General features: G+C 37.7%; 1 protein-coding gene and 1 long non-coding RNA gene across 3 annotated transcripts in view; one reads left to right on the forward strand and one right to left on the reverse strand.

Annotated features, from left to right (window-relative positions):
* The window catches only part of TMCC1 (transmembrane and coiled-coil domain family 1), a 156,914-nt gene that overhangs the window by 40,397 nt on the left and 100,701 nt on the right, over positions 1 to 15,816 (forward strand). The gene's annotated exons all lie outside the window — the stretch shown is intronic.
* On the reverse strand, positions 6,968 to 8,389 carry LOC130709024 (uncharacterized). The gene is made up of 2 exons (XR_009009438.1): positions 8,143 to 8,389; positions 6,968 to 7,341 (listed from the first exon to the last, which is right to left on the reverse strand). It is a non-coding gene; the product is annotated as an uncharacterized LOC130709024 (long non-coding RNA).

Below are 15,816 nucleotides of genomic sequence, written 5' to 3' on the forward strand. Positions count from 1 at the left end.
TTTATAAGAGCGCTAGTCCCACATGGCGACTGTAGCACCTCTCAAAGGCCCTACCTCCTAATAGTATCACACTGGGTTTTAGGATTTCAACATAAGAATTTTGGGTGGACACAAACATTCAGACCACAGCAAAGGAGGTTTCAAATAATATGTATGGTATGATATTAGTTGGGTTAAAAAACAAACCAAGCTAAAAACAAACCTACAAATAATACTGTGTACTTTTATAAGTAAATAATATACAAATTCATACTAAAGGAAGGTTAAACTGATAACAGTGGTTACAACAATTAAGCATTTATAAATTACTTGTATAATTAAAAATAAAGAAAAGGCCCAGATGAAAATTTATCTAAACACAATTAGTGGTTACTTCTGTATGGTGAGATTATTAACAAATTTTCTTTATATTTTACTGTATTTTCTGAATTTTTACAGGAAACATTTTATTGGAAAATGTTAAATTATAAAGAATCATAAGTGGGAGATAAGTAATTGACAAATAGTTAATAAAATTAATTTTCACAAAGTGGAATAGAAGAACGAGTAGAATTAGGTGGAAAAATCAGGGAGTTTATGGGTAAGGGAGATGGTTGAGGGAGAGAGAGGGAAATCCAGAATGTCTTAGAAACTTTTAAAGTTTTATAGAGTCATTATATTTTTAAGCCATTCATTCAGTAAATATTTAATAAATATTTGGCCTAGTAGGTGCCAGGATCCCTGCCCCTAAGGAGCTTATGTTTTGATGAAGGGGATGCAGACAAGGAAATTACAGTGTATTAAGGAAGAATCAATTAGTAAGGTGGAGAAAGAGGTCGTTGAGGGTTGATAGAGAAGGTTTTCCTGAAGGAGCAGAAGTCTAAGCTGAGATTTGGAGTTAAGTTGAAAGTAACGTGAGACGTCTGGAGAGGGAAAGCAGGGACCAGCACAGGAAACACCTTGTAAACCGTTTTAAGAACTTGATTTTATAGTGTTTAAGTATTTCAAATACATAATCTTGCTGGGTGTTCTTTGCATCGTAGCAAACAATAATCATGTTGGTTGTTTGGTACTTAGTAGGCACATTATAAACTCTTCCTCCCTCCCGCTCTTCTCCCTTTACTTTTCTCCCCCTTGTATGCATTCAGTGCAGGTGATGCACAGCATGGGTTTCTGGGGGGAGAAATAAACGCAAATTCTAAAACATTGCTGATGTAATAAAAGGAGGCAACCTTAATTTAGCATATTTAAAAGAGCCATGTCCAGTTCATCAAAATAAAAATGTTAATTTGATATGGTTGGCTGCTGTTTAAATCAGCCATTACAATGAGTTATGGAATTGAATACAATTAGGTGTTCAAAAAAATTTTTTTTAATTTATTTTATTTTTGGCTGTGGTAGGTCTTCATTGCTTCACGCTGGCTTTTCTCTAGGTGCGGAGAGCGGGGGCTACTCTTCGTTGCGGTGCACGGACTTATCATTGCGGTGGCTTCTCTTGTTGCGGAGCACAGGCTCTAGGCGCGTGGGCTTCAGCAGTTGTGGCTCACGGGCTCTAGAGCGCAGGGTCAGTAGTTGTGGCGCACAGGCTTAGTTGCTCCGCGGCATGTGGGATCTTCCTGGGCCAGGGCTCAAACCCGTGTCCCCTGCATTGGCAGGCGGATTCTTAACCACTGTACCACCAGGGAAGCCCAGGTGTTCAAATTTTTTTAATCATCAATATCTTTTAACATCTTACTACTTAATAAATTATACTACTTTCAGGGTTATTTATATTGACAGTGGCTTGGACTTTTGCAAATAACTTCACAAGTTACTTAATCTGTTCTTGGGTAGATGAAATATGGTATCTTATTGTTATCTATTGTGGAATTCCCAAAAGAAATTTATTTCTGCAAGACAGAACGCTCATATCATTCAAGGGGCCTGAATTGCCATAGGGAATCCTGAAACTGGAGATGTTATTTACTAAACTTTTTGAAAATAGATTTTTCTCTCTCTTTGCTTTGAAGACAGACAATAACTGAAACAATCGTAACTTCTGTAAAGAAAGAACCTATCACATTATTATTCGTTAATGATGGGCTATACCCGTTTGGGCAGTTTATAGCAAAATAGTTAACAAACATGTGCAATTTAGAAAGAAGGAATAAATGAATTTTTTTATAATCTACATTCCCATTCCACAAAGAAAAAATATTCTGAAAAATATTCAGGCTTACAACATGTTGCCTTGTTAGTGTGGAAAAACTAAATTTTACTTATCACTTGATTTGCGCCTCTGTGTCTTTAACTTGTGTTTTTTGTACTCCCTGGAATGCCCTTCCCCTTTTTTGTCCATTTGCATAATTTCTATCCAGCCTTAAAGACTCCAACTTTAAGATTTTTCTTGTCCCACAGAAAGTTCATCTTTCCCTCCTTTGTGCCACCACTGTCCCTGTATTATAGCACAATAATTTTAGTACACAACGTATTTACCATTTTGTTCCACTACCTTCTGCCATTTTTCAGGGAACTTCATAATTCCGTCTTACCAAAACTTTTTATCGTTTTGAGCAAAGAACTGTTCTAGGTGCCTTTTACAGTCTTTCAGGGAATTGAAATTTTTTCCATTAAGAGAATTTTGTAAAAAACAAAATAAATGGAAATCCAAAGGTGCAATGTCTGGTGAATGTGACAGATGAATCAGAACTTCCCAGCCAAGCTATAACAGTTTTTGCCTGGTCATCAAAGAAACATGCGGTCTTGCGTTACCCTGATGGAAGATTATGAGTTTTCTGTTGACTAATTCCGGATGCGTTTTGTGGAGTGCTGCTTTCAATTGGTCTAATTGGGAGCAGTACTTGCTGGAATTAATCATTTGGTTTTCCAGAAGGAGCTCACAATAGAGGACTCCCTTCCAATCCCACCATATATACAACATCACCTTCTTTGGATGAAGACCGGCCTTTGGTGTGGTTTGTGGTGGTTCATTTCACTTGCCCCACGATCTCTTCCGTCCCACATTAGTGTACAATATCCACTTTTCATTGCCTGTCACAATTTGTTTTAAAAACGAAACGTTTTCGTTACGTTTCAGTAGAGAATCACATGCGGAAATACCATCAAGAAGGTTTTTTTCACTTATGTGGAACCCAAACGTCAAATCAATTTACATAATCAAGCTGGTGCAAATGATTTTCAGCACTTGATTTGGATATTTTGAGTATGTCGGCTATCTCCCCTGTGGTATGATGTTGATCTCAATTAATGTCTCGATTTGATTGCTGTCAACTTCAACTGGTCTACCTGACCATGGAGTATTGTCCAGCAAGAAAATCTCCAGCATGAAACTTCAGAAACCACTCTTGACACATTCAATCAGTCACAGCACCTTCTCCATACACTGCACAAATCTTTTTTTGTGTGTTTCAGTTGAGGTTTTACCTTTCTTGAAATAATAAAGCATAATATGCCGAAAATGTTGCTTTTTTTCTTCCATCTTCAGTATTAAAATGGCTACACAAAAATTCACCAATTTTGATGAGTTGTTTTTTTTTTTAATGCATACTGATACGACAGCTGTCACAATACAATCTAACAAAATTGTTTCGAATGAAGTTAGAGCCAACTAAGTGCTACTAGAGCCATCTTACGGAAAAAACCGAATGAACTTTTTGGGCTAAGCCAATAGGAGGAAGCATGATGTAATGGGAAAAGCAGTGTAGTGAAATCTGGGTATTTGGGGTTCTAGTCCCAATTCTAATACCAATTTTGTGATTTGGGGCAAGTTTGAAAATCTCTTTGAACTTTAGTTTCCTTCTCTGTAAAAGTGTAACTTGTAATACATGATGTTCAATAGTAAATACAAAACTTTAATATCAGTTTATTTTTAAAATGTGTTTACAGGGAATTTTAAGAATTAAGCTGGTGTAAAGGGAGGGACACGTGTTTTGAATATAGAAACCAGCTAAATTGGGATAATTACTTAAATTTCATAAGTTTTCATCCAAGGTGTTTCTGAATTTTTTTTTCAGTAGTAACAGTACAGTCCTAGTTTTGTCAAACAAACAGACATGAATATGTTTATACATGTGCAGGAAGACATACAGTTCAATAAGTTTTAATATTACGCTCAGTGTGGAGTTGTATATGATGGATAAAACAAGGAGAATAAAATAATTTTCTTCTCTTTTTTTCTATAATGGTAATGAAGAAAAATTAAAACAAAATAAAAGACCATTTTATAAAGACCATTTGTGGCTTTGGAAGTAGATTATCTTATGACATACAGTAAGGAAAATGTAAGGAACAGGCTTTTTTTTTTTCTTTCTGTTTCCCAGTTTTACTAAGAACTGTTACCTATGGGGGAAAGCAGAAAACAAGATGGCTTAGTGATTGATGATGATCAGCTCTTTTTCAGTCATGACAGTAACAAGGGTTCTTTTTTTTTTTTCTATTGAAGTATACTTGATGTACAGTAATATTACATAAGTCACAGGTGTATAATATAGTGATTCACAATTTTTAAAGGTTATACTCCATTTATAGTTATTATAAAATATCTACCCCTATATTGCCCTTCACCCCTTCCCTCTCCCCACTGGTAACCACTAGTTTGTTCTCTATATCTTGAGTCTGCTGCTTTTTTGTTATATTCACTAGTTTGTTGTATTTTTTTAGATTCTAAATATAAGTGATATCATACAGTATTTGTCTTTCTCTGAATTATTTCACTTAGCATTAATAGCCGCTGGGTCCATCCATGTTGCTGTAAATGGCAAGACTTCATTCTTTTTTATGGCTGAGTAGTTTTCCATTATATATAATACTACTCAGCCGTAAAAAAGAATGAGATATATATATTTGCCTCATCTTCTTTATCCATTCATCTGTTGATGGACACTTAGGTTGCTTCTGTATCTTGGGAATTGTAGATAATGCTGCTATGAACATTGGGGCGCATATATCTTTTCCAATTAGTGTTTTTTGGGTTTTTTTGGGTATATACCCAGGAGTGGAATTGCTGGGTCATATGGTAGTTCTTTTTTTAGTTTTTTTTTACATGGTAGCTATTATTTATTATTATTACTTACTTCAGTCTTTTGAGAAACCTCCATACTGTTTTCCACAGTGGCTGCACCAATTTACATTCCCACAGACAGTGTATGAGGGTTCCCTTTTCCAAGAGTTCTTAATACAGCGTCTATCAACAAGCTTTAGTGGAATCCATGAACCATTTGGAATGGTATCAGAAACACTGAGTATGTCCATTCATGCATTTCCTGTATGTCACTCCAGTGACTGAGTCCGTAGGTTTTAACAGATTCACAAAGAGTACATGATGCAAAAAGTATGAAGAACACTATGGACAGTTCTTATCTGCTTCTGCATAGAGTGTAAGAAGATGTGGGGCTTCCCTGGTGGCGCAGTGATTGGGAATCTGCCTGTCAGTGCAGGGGACACAGGTTCAAGCCCTGGTCCGGGAAGATCCCACATGCCGCGGAACAACTAAGCCCGTGTGCCACAACTAGTGGAGCCCATGTGCCCAGAGCCCGTGCTCCATAACAAGAGAAGCCAGCGCGATGAGGCCTGTGCACCACAACGAAGAGTAGCCCCCGCTCGCCGCAACTAGAGAAAGCCCGCACGCAGCCAACAAAGACCCAACGCAGGCAAAAATAAATAAATTAAATAAATAAATTTATTTTAAAAAAAGAAAAGAAAAAAAAGAAGATGTGGATTTTTAGTCACAGACTACTGAAAATGGCATTGTATATTTGGGTCCTGGAGTAATAGGGAATGTTACAGGGCTGTTGATTTTTCTCTCGGTTATGCATTTTTATGTTTCCTGTTATTATTTTGTAACCTTTGATCTTGGTCTGCTATTCTCATCCAAAAAGATGCCAGACTCCTCAAAATAGATGAAATTTAGAGATTCTAATCTTTCCCCTAACAGTTCAATTTATTGAGTATCTTTTCAGTTTTTTGTTTTATCAAGGAATGAATTGGATTCATGTGTTTGAATTACTTGTAACAGGTTTTATTGCATTTAAACAATTCGAGTTTTATCTTTATTTTAATAGGTAAAAACTGAGTAGGTTCCTCCTAGAATGAAGACACCATCCTTTTAAGTCTTCTTATGTGTATCTGGCACTTTGAGGATTTATACCCTGTTCAGTTATGATTGATATTTAATGAGTACTTGAGTCTGTAGACTTTTGACATTTTTTTCTAATTCCTTTTCCTCTTTCCTTTTTTTTTTTGGTGGGGGTAGGGTTAGAAAGAATCTTACAGCAATGATCTGGGATTCTGGTTACTTGTATCAGAAACACCTCATGTTTATGTTTAAAGACACTATGTCTTGGGAATTCCCTGGCAGTCCAGTGGTTAGGACTCCACGCTTTCACTGCCAAGGGTGTGGGTTCAGTCCCTGGTTGGGGAACTAAGATCATGCAAGCCGAAAGCATCTCATTAATTCTTCTGCATTCCCAGGAGAAGTTTTCTGAATACTTGGTTTCTTTCTTTGTAGGAGAAAAACAGAGGTACTGGTACTCTTACCATTAAAAAGAAAACACACAGAATTCAAGTTCTCTATCAACCTACTTTCCACTTCGAATTAAATTTCAATCAGTTAGTTTAACTGTTAGGTTACATTGCATACTCTGAACCCAGATATGAAGGAGTCTTCACTTTCATTCAGACCTGTTCATCTAATAGTTTTTGTAAGCTTTGGAATTTCACAAAGTTTAGTTAAATATGTGCAATTCTTTTCCATTTAAAGTATTTTGGAATAAAAATTTCATATATGCGTTTTGGTTAGAGTAATTTTTTGGAGCCTTGGCATCCTGCTATTTGTTTGAATTTGGTACCTCTTTTCTCTTCCTAAGGTACTGTGAAATGTGTGTGTCATATTTTAGGTGAATTTTTTAAACTTGTGCATCATATTTGGTGATAATTGGAAACAGTAGTGTGTGATATGGGCATAGTTGAGAATAACCATTGCTCAAAGATCTTTTTTTTAAATTTTATTTATTGATTTATTTAATTTTGGCTGCATTGGGTCTTCGTTGCTGCACGCAGGCTTTCTCCAGTTGTGGCGAGCAGGGGTTACTCTGCGTAGTGGTGCGTAGGCTTCTCGTGGTGGCTTCTCTTTGTTGCAGAGCACTGGCTCTAGGCGTGCGGCCTTCAGTAGTTTTGGCTCATGGGCTCTCGAGTGCAGGCTCAGTAGTTGTGGTGCACAGGCTTAGTTGCTCCATGGCATGTGGGATCTTCACGGACCAGGGCTCGAACCCATGTCCCCTGCATTGGCAGGCAGATTCTTAACCGCTGCGCCACCAGGGAAGCCCCAAGACCTATCTTTTCAAATTCATTTTTCATTTTTCTCACCTGAAGAAAAAATTTAGTAACACTATATGGTTTACTCATAATATTGAGATTTTAGAAGATCCCTGCTTTATTTATCTGAGTTGGATATTAATACATATTTCACAGGGTTGTTTGAGAAATCAGTGGGATGAAAGATGTTAAGTACTCAACACAACAACTGCATATAGTAGGTTCACTTCAAAAAGGCTGTATGTAGCCTAACACGTCGTCATGCTCACAGAGAATTGAGAGTCACTGGAGCAGGAAAAAATTAATATACGCCAAAAAGTTCTGCCTTGGTCAGTTATTAAATTCATTCAGAAGTAATGAAAAATTTGGAGAGGAGCATATAGAGTGGACAGTTTCATTAAAATGAAGCTTTATCCTTAAATTTGCTGTCTGGAAGCAGAATCAAATAGATAGGAAGAGGAGACTAGTAAACGATAACAAAATATTTTTTTATCTTTGGAACTGCCCTCACAATTGACATTTTTTCATACTTTTTTTACCTGCATTAATTCAGTCTGAGCTGTTCCTTTTGTGTGTAGATTTTTTAAAGTTACATTGTTCTAATGAGAGAGGGAAAGCATCTCAGGAGGCAGTTTCAATTTGTTTAACTTTCTAAAGAAGTTGAAGTCACCCTCGGAATAGGCGTCTCTGCACCTGACATTCCTGCCCCAGGCCGGCCGGACCCCTCCCTGTGAGTAAGAGGAAAGGCTTGGCCAATTACTTAGACAAAGCCGGACGGCTGCCGAGCCGGCGGGGAGGAGTTTCCTTCTCGGAGTAGGGCTTCGTTCACACGGTTTCGCCCAGCAAGATTACCTGCGGCGGAGGTTGAGTAGGGGTTGTTGTCTTTGCCGCGGACCCCCTCCACTGGGAGGGGTCGGGTGGGAGGAATCGTCGCCGTTGCCAGTTTCTCCTGGAGGCAGATGCCTTCTGACCCCAGCGCTCCGGTCCTCCTCCCACACAATCAGGTCAGTCCCCGGAGTCTCAGGTGGCACCACGGCGGCATCCTAGGCTAATGATTTGGTGGAAAGGGAAGGGGTGGTCCTTCTGCCTGGACCCCTCTCGGCTGACTCACAGGAAGTGCTAGCAGAGCCGGGCACTGGGCGCAGCAGCTCCAGGATTCCGCCCTCCCCGCCGCGGCTGCCGCCCTCTCCCTCCTACGTGGGCTTTGCCGTATCTCCCGTAGAACAATGAAGGGCTTCCAAGTTTGCTAAGACTCCCAGGCACATTCTTTGGACTTCTGTGATAGTCTTCAAAATGTTTTGCCACCGACTTTTACAAGAAGCTGTTTTTTAAAAAGCCCTTCCCTTCGTGGATTGCTTTGTCTGAAGATTACTCAGGGTGACCATGGTTCAGCGCTTTAGCCTCAGGAGGCAGCTATCCAAGGTGGGTACCTTGGGTAGCTTTGTGTGTGTGTTTAGGGGAAACTCTCAGCAGCTTTGGCGTGGTCTCCTTTTTCTCTAGAACTGTTCTGTCAAGCCTGCCTCCTCCGGTGCTAAGGAGGGACAGAGGGAGGAAGCGCCGCCTTTTGTTCTTTCCTCAGACAGACACAAAGGTTTAAGGCTGACTGCACTGGAAACCCCAGATTTTGTTCCCCTAAAACTAGAGCTATCATCTGTGAATTTGCAGGAAGTTGTAGTCTGCTTCTCAGTTACAGTTTCCAGAGGGTGTGAGTGAAGGAGAGAATAGTGGGTAAAAAGTGCATGTTTAATTAGCAATTCATGTAGCAGCTTTTGACCAAAATGAGAAAGCTTTATTGGTCTTTGGAATCAGTGCTTTCATACAGAGTTTAATATTAAACTGGGGAAAACTACCATAAAATAGTTCAATAAGCATGACCGGCTTGAAAATGTTAACATGAGTGGTTGTATTAAGAAACTCGCATATTCCTTCATTAAGGAGTGTGTGAAAAGCAGTAACCTGAAGGCTCAGGAATCAATTTTTACAGAGTTGTGCTTCAAAAACAGGTTTCATGTGTGCAGCTTTGGGGGAAAACTTCTTTTAAACTAAGAAAATCAAACTTAAAAAAAAAAAAGAAAGAAAAAAAGAAAGCAAAGCCCTCTTAGAAGAGGGGCTGCTGATTTTATGAATCAGCCTTGGCAGTGGACCTCTGTTGAGGCAGTCATTGAGCTCTCTTATTTAAGTGAGTGCAGAAACTACTTTGGAAAGAGATGTGCTGAGAGTTGAGCTTATTTCAAAAACCCATTCTGTTTTTTAAAAGCTCTATTTTTTTAAAATGTAGCAGTTGGTGGCTAAATTGTGTCACAGTTCATTCTCTGCAGACAGAAGCTTAAACAAATAGTAAATCAGGAGACATTCTACACTTCCTTGGTTGTTAGTCAGAATTGTTAAATCCTGAAATGCCTTATTGTCTTAAGGGGAAACCTTTAGTTGCTCACAGGTGACCTCAGTGTAGGATGTGTGCATTCAAGCAAAAATGAGCAAAGCTCTTGCCTTCATCCCCATGTCAAATTTCATCTTTTTTCTTGGATCTCCAAGCCTAACAGGGATTTTTTAGGAGTATTAGAATAAATTTTCCTTGCTTCCCTTCTCCTCATTCCAGGTGTGTGGGTGGGGGTGAGGGGGCTGGGAAGCCTCCACATTTCTCCTAAACAATAAAGAGTCATTTTTGTTTCTCCTTCACGTGAACCTCTGATCGTGTATTTTCAAATCTATAGTACAATTAAATGGCGGAAGTTGTGTAGATTGTCAGGGCAGTGACCTTTCTGCATAAGGATGTTTGAAACAACTGAGAGCTAGGTGATAAGTTTCTAAGTAGAAAATAACTGCTTTCTAGGTATTTCTCTCCCAATTATTTTGTGAATTTTTAATACTCTTTTCACTCTGTACTGTATGCATGACCATGCTTTATAGGGGGGAAAAAACACTTTTAGGGGGATTAGGAGCACATCTTCTCTATAACATGAAGAAATAAAAGGTACAAATTATGTAAAAAGACTCCAAGAGGTAACCTCTTTTAATTCCTTTTTCTAACATCCCTCTCCATTTTAACATGGTTTCTGGGTCCTAAACTGGATGGTCAGGACCAAATCGAAGGAAATTTGTTTTCTATCAAGAGTCCTTAGCATAGTAATGAATTGAAAAAAATTCAGTAATGAATTGAAAAAATAATATTCTTAATTGTTTCAGTCTGTATGGCACTGAAATATGGAGGAGAAACTGAATAGTTGTGTCAAAAAATTTTTTTTAAACTACAGTGAATGCACTGTGCCTCTATTCTGTCTTTTTGGCTAAATCCATGTTACCTGAAAACAGAGGCCCTGTTGTACCCCAGTGCATGGTATTTCTGGCACACGTGGAACACTTAAAGTGAAATTGGTTTTTTGCAGGTCAAAAACAGTTGAACAATGGCAATTTCATATGATTCCAGCTTTTCGAACAAGTGTTTTTGCCAATAAGAGATAATCTCCCACAAATGTAGCCTTGTCTTAAGATGATCTCATATTTATAAAGCAATTTCCTATTTTGATGAGAAGAAATACTCATGTGATCATCTTTAAATTTTGTTGGAAATTTTCTGAAAGAAAATATTTATAGATGTTTGCAGTGATTTAAAACCCAGTATCGGGCTTCCCCGGTGGCGCAGTGGTTAGGAATCCGCCTGCCAATGCAGGGGACACGGGTTCGTGCCTCTGTCCGGGAAGATCCCACATGCCGCGGAGCGGCTAAGCCCGTGAGCCACAACTACTGAGCCTGCGCGTCTGGAGCCTGTGCTCCGCAACAAGAGAGGCCGCGACAGTGAGAGGCCCGCGCACCGCGATGAAGAGTGGGCCCTGCTCGCCGCAACTGGAGAAAGCTCTTGCACAGAAACGAAGACCCAACACAGCCAAAAATAAATAAATAAATAAATAAATTTATTTAAAAAAAAAACAAAAAAAAAAACAAAAAAAAACCCAGTATCTAATTTAGATGTGTTTTTTTTTCCACCAACAAACTTCTATTTATTCCTTAGCTGCTTTTTATCTTTAAGTTTGATAGTCATGTTTACTTACACTGGATATTTCCCCTAGAATATTCAAATGATTCCTTCAGGCTAATGGATATTGACATCTGAACTAAGTAAAAAGGAGGAAGTAAATTAAATAGATGAAGTAAAAATCTTCATTTTAAAAGCGAGATGCTCAGTTATTCTCTATGACCAGATCCCAGTTACCTGACTCCCAGAAAAGTTCCTTTTCCTTGCTATTTTAGATTATTTTCTTCCTTTATAGTTTTCTCACATGTGACTTCAAAATATTCACTAAGGAAAGCTTTTTCTTTCTTCCCTAAGTCCTCTTCATGAGCCAGCCGAAATAGTCTGAAACCTGCCAGTTTGGACGTTACATTTAATTCTCCTAATGATCCTTAAAGTTAGGTGGTATCAGCTTCATTTTGTCATTAAAGAAACAGGTTCAGGGGCTTCCCTGGTGGCACAATGGTTAAGAATCTGCTTGCCAATGCAGGGGACACGGGTTCAAGCTCTGGTCGGGGAAGATCCCATGTGCCGCGGAGCAGCTAAGCCCGTGCGCCACAACTACTGAGCCTGCGCTCTAGAGCCTGCGAGCCACAACTACTGAGCCCGCATGCCACAACTGCTGAAGCCTGCACACCTAGAGCCTGTGCTCCACAACAAGAGAAGCCACCCCAGTGAGAAGCCCATGCACCGCAGCAAAGAGTAGCCCCTGCTCAATGCAACGAAGACCCAACGCAGCCAAAAATAAAATAAATAAATAAATTACTTAAAAAAAAAAAAGAAAGAAAGAAAGAAACAGGTTCAGAGAAGTTAATTTTCCCAAGATCAGCCAGAGGCAGACTCAGGTTCAAACTTAGGTCTAACTCCAAACCCATTCTGCTTCCCCACACCAACTGCCTCCCTAAATTTCTGTTGTATTAATCAGTTTACTCTCATGGACTATGATATTTCTCCATGCTTATAGAAAACAGTGTAGTAAATAACTTAGGTAACTTCTTTGGAGAAGCCCGGGCTGAAATTAATGTCTGATAGGGTTTGAATATATCAGTCAAACTTGCTAAGTGTTTTCCACAAAGTTGTTTTCTTTGGCCAGAGAACCATCAATTTGAGTAAGATAGTTGATTTAATAAAGCCATATTAAATGCAGTTGAAGCTTAACTGCATGTACTTACATGAAAGTTTATAAACTGTATTGCCTTTTAGAAAATGTCTTTATTAAGGAGAAGAATTTACTCTTGAGTTTCTATAATAATGTTTAAGGGATGAAATACAATGAATTAAAAATTCAGAAAGTCTTGTTTTAACTCACTCTGGCTCTGTTATCCCTCCCCGCCAACCCCCTCAAATCTTTTAAATGGATAATAGAAAATAGTTTTTTTCTTCTTTTCTGGAATTTCAGTTTTTTAGAAGGTATGATAAAAGCTGAGGAGGCTTTGAGAAAAATAGTTTTAAGATCGATTGTTTCAGTAAGAATATTATACTCTTTTATTTTTTAATAGTAATCATTTCTGTAGTTCAAAAATAAAAAAATTACATAACTGTGAACTCTTGCTTCCATGTCTTTTCAACGGTTTCGTATCCCTGCCTCCATAGGTAACCAGTGTCTTGTTTAGCCTTCCATTGTTTCTTTACTCACATGTAAGAAAATGTGAACATGTATTTTCTGACCTTTCTAAAATGAAAGATAAAGGCTATACAGTTTGTTCTAAGATAATAGCTTGAACTTTAATTTTCCAGGAATGGATGCTCAATAGTTATCTTGGTTTGGGGTTCACATTTATTTTCACATTTTCACAGGAGGCTTACTTTCTTTAGGACAGATATAGCCACACAGAATCTACTTTCTATATCAAAGATAATTAAAATAACAGCAAATCAATGATGACTTGATTCTTTTTTCATTCATATCACATTTCTTTCCTACTCAGTTGGAGAGCTTTCGTTGGCTATATTAAAATTTTTCATATGGTGAAAAACATAGAATATAAAAACCATACCAGTGTATTCTGGGTTGGCCTGTGAAGAGATTAATGGCCGAGAAATAGGAGTTGTGGGACTTTTGCCCCCCAATTCACCTATTGACCTATTGAAATAATTTCATTCAGACTTGTAGAGCACTTGAAAATATTTTTGTCTAAAAATGTTACTCTTGCCCTTCCTACATTTGATAGTGTCCTATTATTTGGTGTCAGTTTGGTACCAGATTAAGAGACTTAAGATTTAGAGAAGTGTTGATCATAATCTGAATTCTTAATAAAAACTATTACATTTTCAAACGTAGTTTCCTTTGAATTTCCACCTGATTTCTTTTGGGCTTATGACCTGTGATAATATACATGATTGACTTAATCTTTCAATGAATGTACTCTTATTAGTAAAAGGAATAGGGATCTCTCATTTCCATTTTAAGTAAATTAATTAGGGTCTTTTAAAAGTATTTTGATGGCTAAAATGGTAAATTTTATGTATTTTTACCACAATCAAAAAGAAAATATTTCAAACCCTTTTAATGATAAATACCATATGGGTACAATGAAGTAGTATTTTATGTAATTAAACAACTGAAATACATAGGCAAGGGAGTCAGTACCAGATGGGTGCTTTTAAATAATGGAAATGTATACAACATCTCTTTCAGGCTTTTTTTTTTTCTTTTTCATGCTTTTAAAATTTAATTTTCTATAAGTTCTTCACACATCAACTAGTTTCATACTTGTAAATATAATGTTTTATATTTATATTTTGCTATCAGTTAAATGTTACATCTTCATGTTAATCATTAACCCACTTTTAGGAGGCTTAAGTCAGGTAGTAATGTCATCAACGTTATAAGGTCATTCTGATACATTACATAACCAAAATAGGAAGACTGATGGATGCTGCTCTTCTGTTACATGAAATGAGACCCTAGTAAAATCAGTTCCATATATTGTGGATGCGGTGGGAATAGATAAGGAATAGAGAATGGCTTTCCTATTCAATTATATTGGCAATAATAGGCTGAAATAAAGAAACTAATTTAAAAATATGTGTATTGTAATTCTGAAATGTTTTCATGATGTTGATGCCAGTTTATTATTTAAAAATAATAGTCAGTAACAGTAAGTTATTGACTGTAGATTTGAGACCCTGGAATATGCTACCAAGAGAAGACAGTAAAATCTCCTTGGAGGGTGTTGCTTTTTTGTTTTTTAAGTACACAACTTTCATTTGGTGTTGACTTGAGTATCATTTTCCTGAAAGAGATGGCTATATTAAATGACTCAATTAGATTCTTTGAAGTTGGAATATGTTTACCAAGGGCTGTTAGTTTTGAAGATCAATGAGCTGTGATATACTTGAAAGCACTTTGAAAACTATGAAGCACTATATTAATGTAAGAATTTAAGATTATGGTGTTTTTATTATTGTCATTCTGTAAGCATTGTTGCAAAGAAGTGACTGTACTTTAAAACTGCACTTTGAAATATGCACATATATACACACACCTTTTTTTTCATACACATAGGCTGTCTTTGGATAGGTAGCGGTTGATTGCCTCTGAGAAGATTGGACCTGGGAGACTTGGGTTGGGGGTGGGAGGGAGACTAGCTTTTTTTTTTTTTTTTTAATAAATTGATATCCCCATTTTTAGTGTTATAGATCTTTTTTAATAAATTTATTTACTTTATTTATTTATTTTTGGCTGCATTGGGTCTTCATTGCTGCGCCCGGCCTTTCTCTAGCTGCATCGAGTGGGGGGCTACTCTTCATTGTGGTGCGCAGGCTTCTCATTGCGGTGGCTTCTCTTTGTGGTGGAGCACGGGCTCTAGGCACGCGGGCTTCAGTAGTTGCGGCTCGCGGGCTCTAGAGCACGGGCTCAGTAGTTGTGGCGCACAGGCTTAGTTGCTCCGCGGCATGTGGGATCTTCCCGGACCAGGGCTCAAACCCGTGTCCCCTGCATTGGCAGGCAGATTCTTAACCACTGCGCCACCAGGTAAGCCTGGGAGACTTGCTTTTTAAAAATTATTTACCATGTACATACACTTTGTTAAATAATAGTCTAAGTCAAATGTGTTAAAAGATCAAATGTAGAATTTCAGCCTCATTATTCTTCAGTGAAAACCATCGCTGATAGTTTACTTAAACGTTAATGGTTGGAAGATGATATTCTTCTGGGCTTGATACTTTCTCCCAACCATAGATGTTATTCACAGATTGAAGATAACTTTTGCATGTAACACATAAGTTTGTAGTATAAAGTTAACAACCCTTTAAGAAATTTTTAGATGGACCTCTTTGGAGTGAGTTAACCATACTATTCTGAAAGCACATTTTGGGAATGGTGTATAAAGGCAAGAAGACATTTTACTTGTTATATCTGTATGTAGAAGTGGCATGTAATACTTAATAAAATATTCTGATTTGTTCTTAATCATTTTGGCTTACATGAGAAAATTAGAAGAATTTGCTCTTTTGGATACCCTGGGGTTAGTTACGACTAACCTCTGCTATATACATGGACCTGTAACAATCCT

Source organism: Balaenoptera acutorostrata, chromosome 10, assembly GCF_949987535.1.
Source record: "Balaenoptera acutorostrata chromosome 10, mBalAcu1.1, whole genome shotgun sequence".
Taxonomy (NCBI): Eukaryota; Metazoa; Chordata; class Mammalia; order Artiodactyla; family Balaenopteridae; genus Balaenoptera; species Balaenoptera acutorostrata.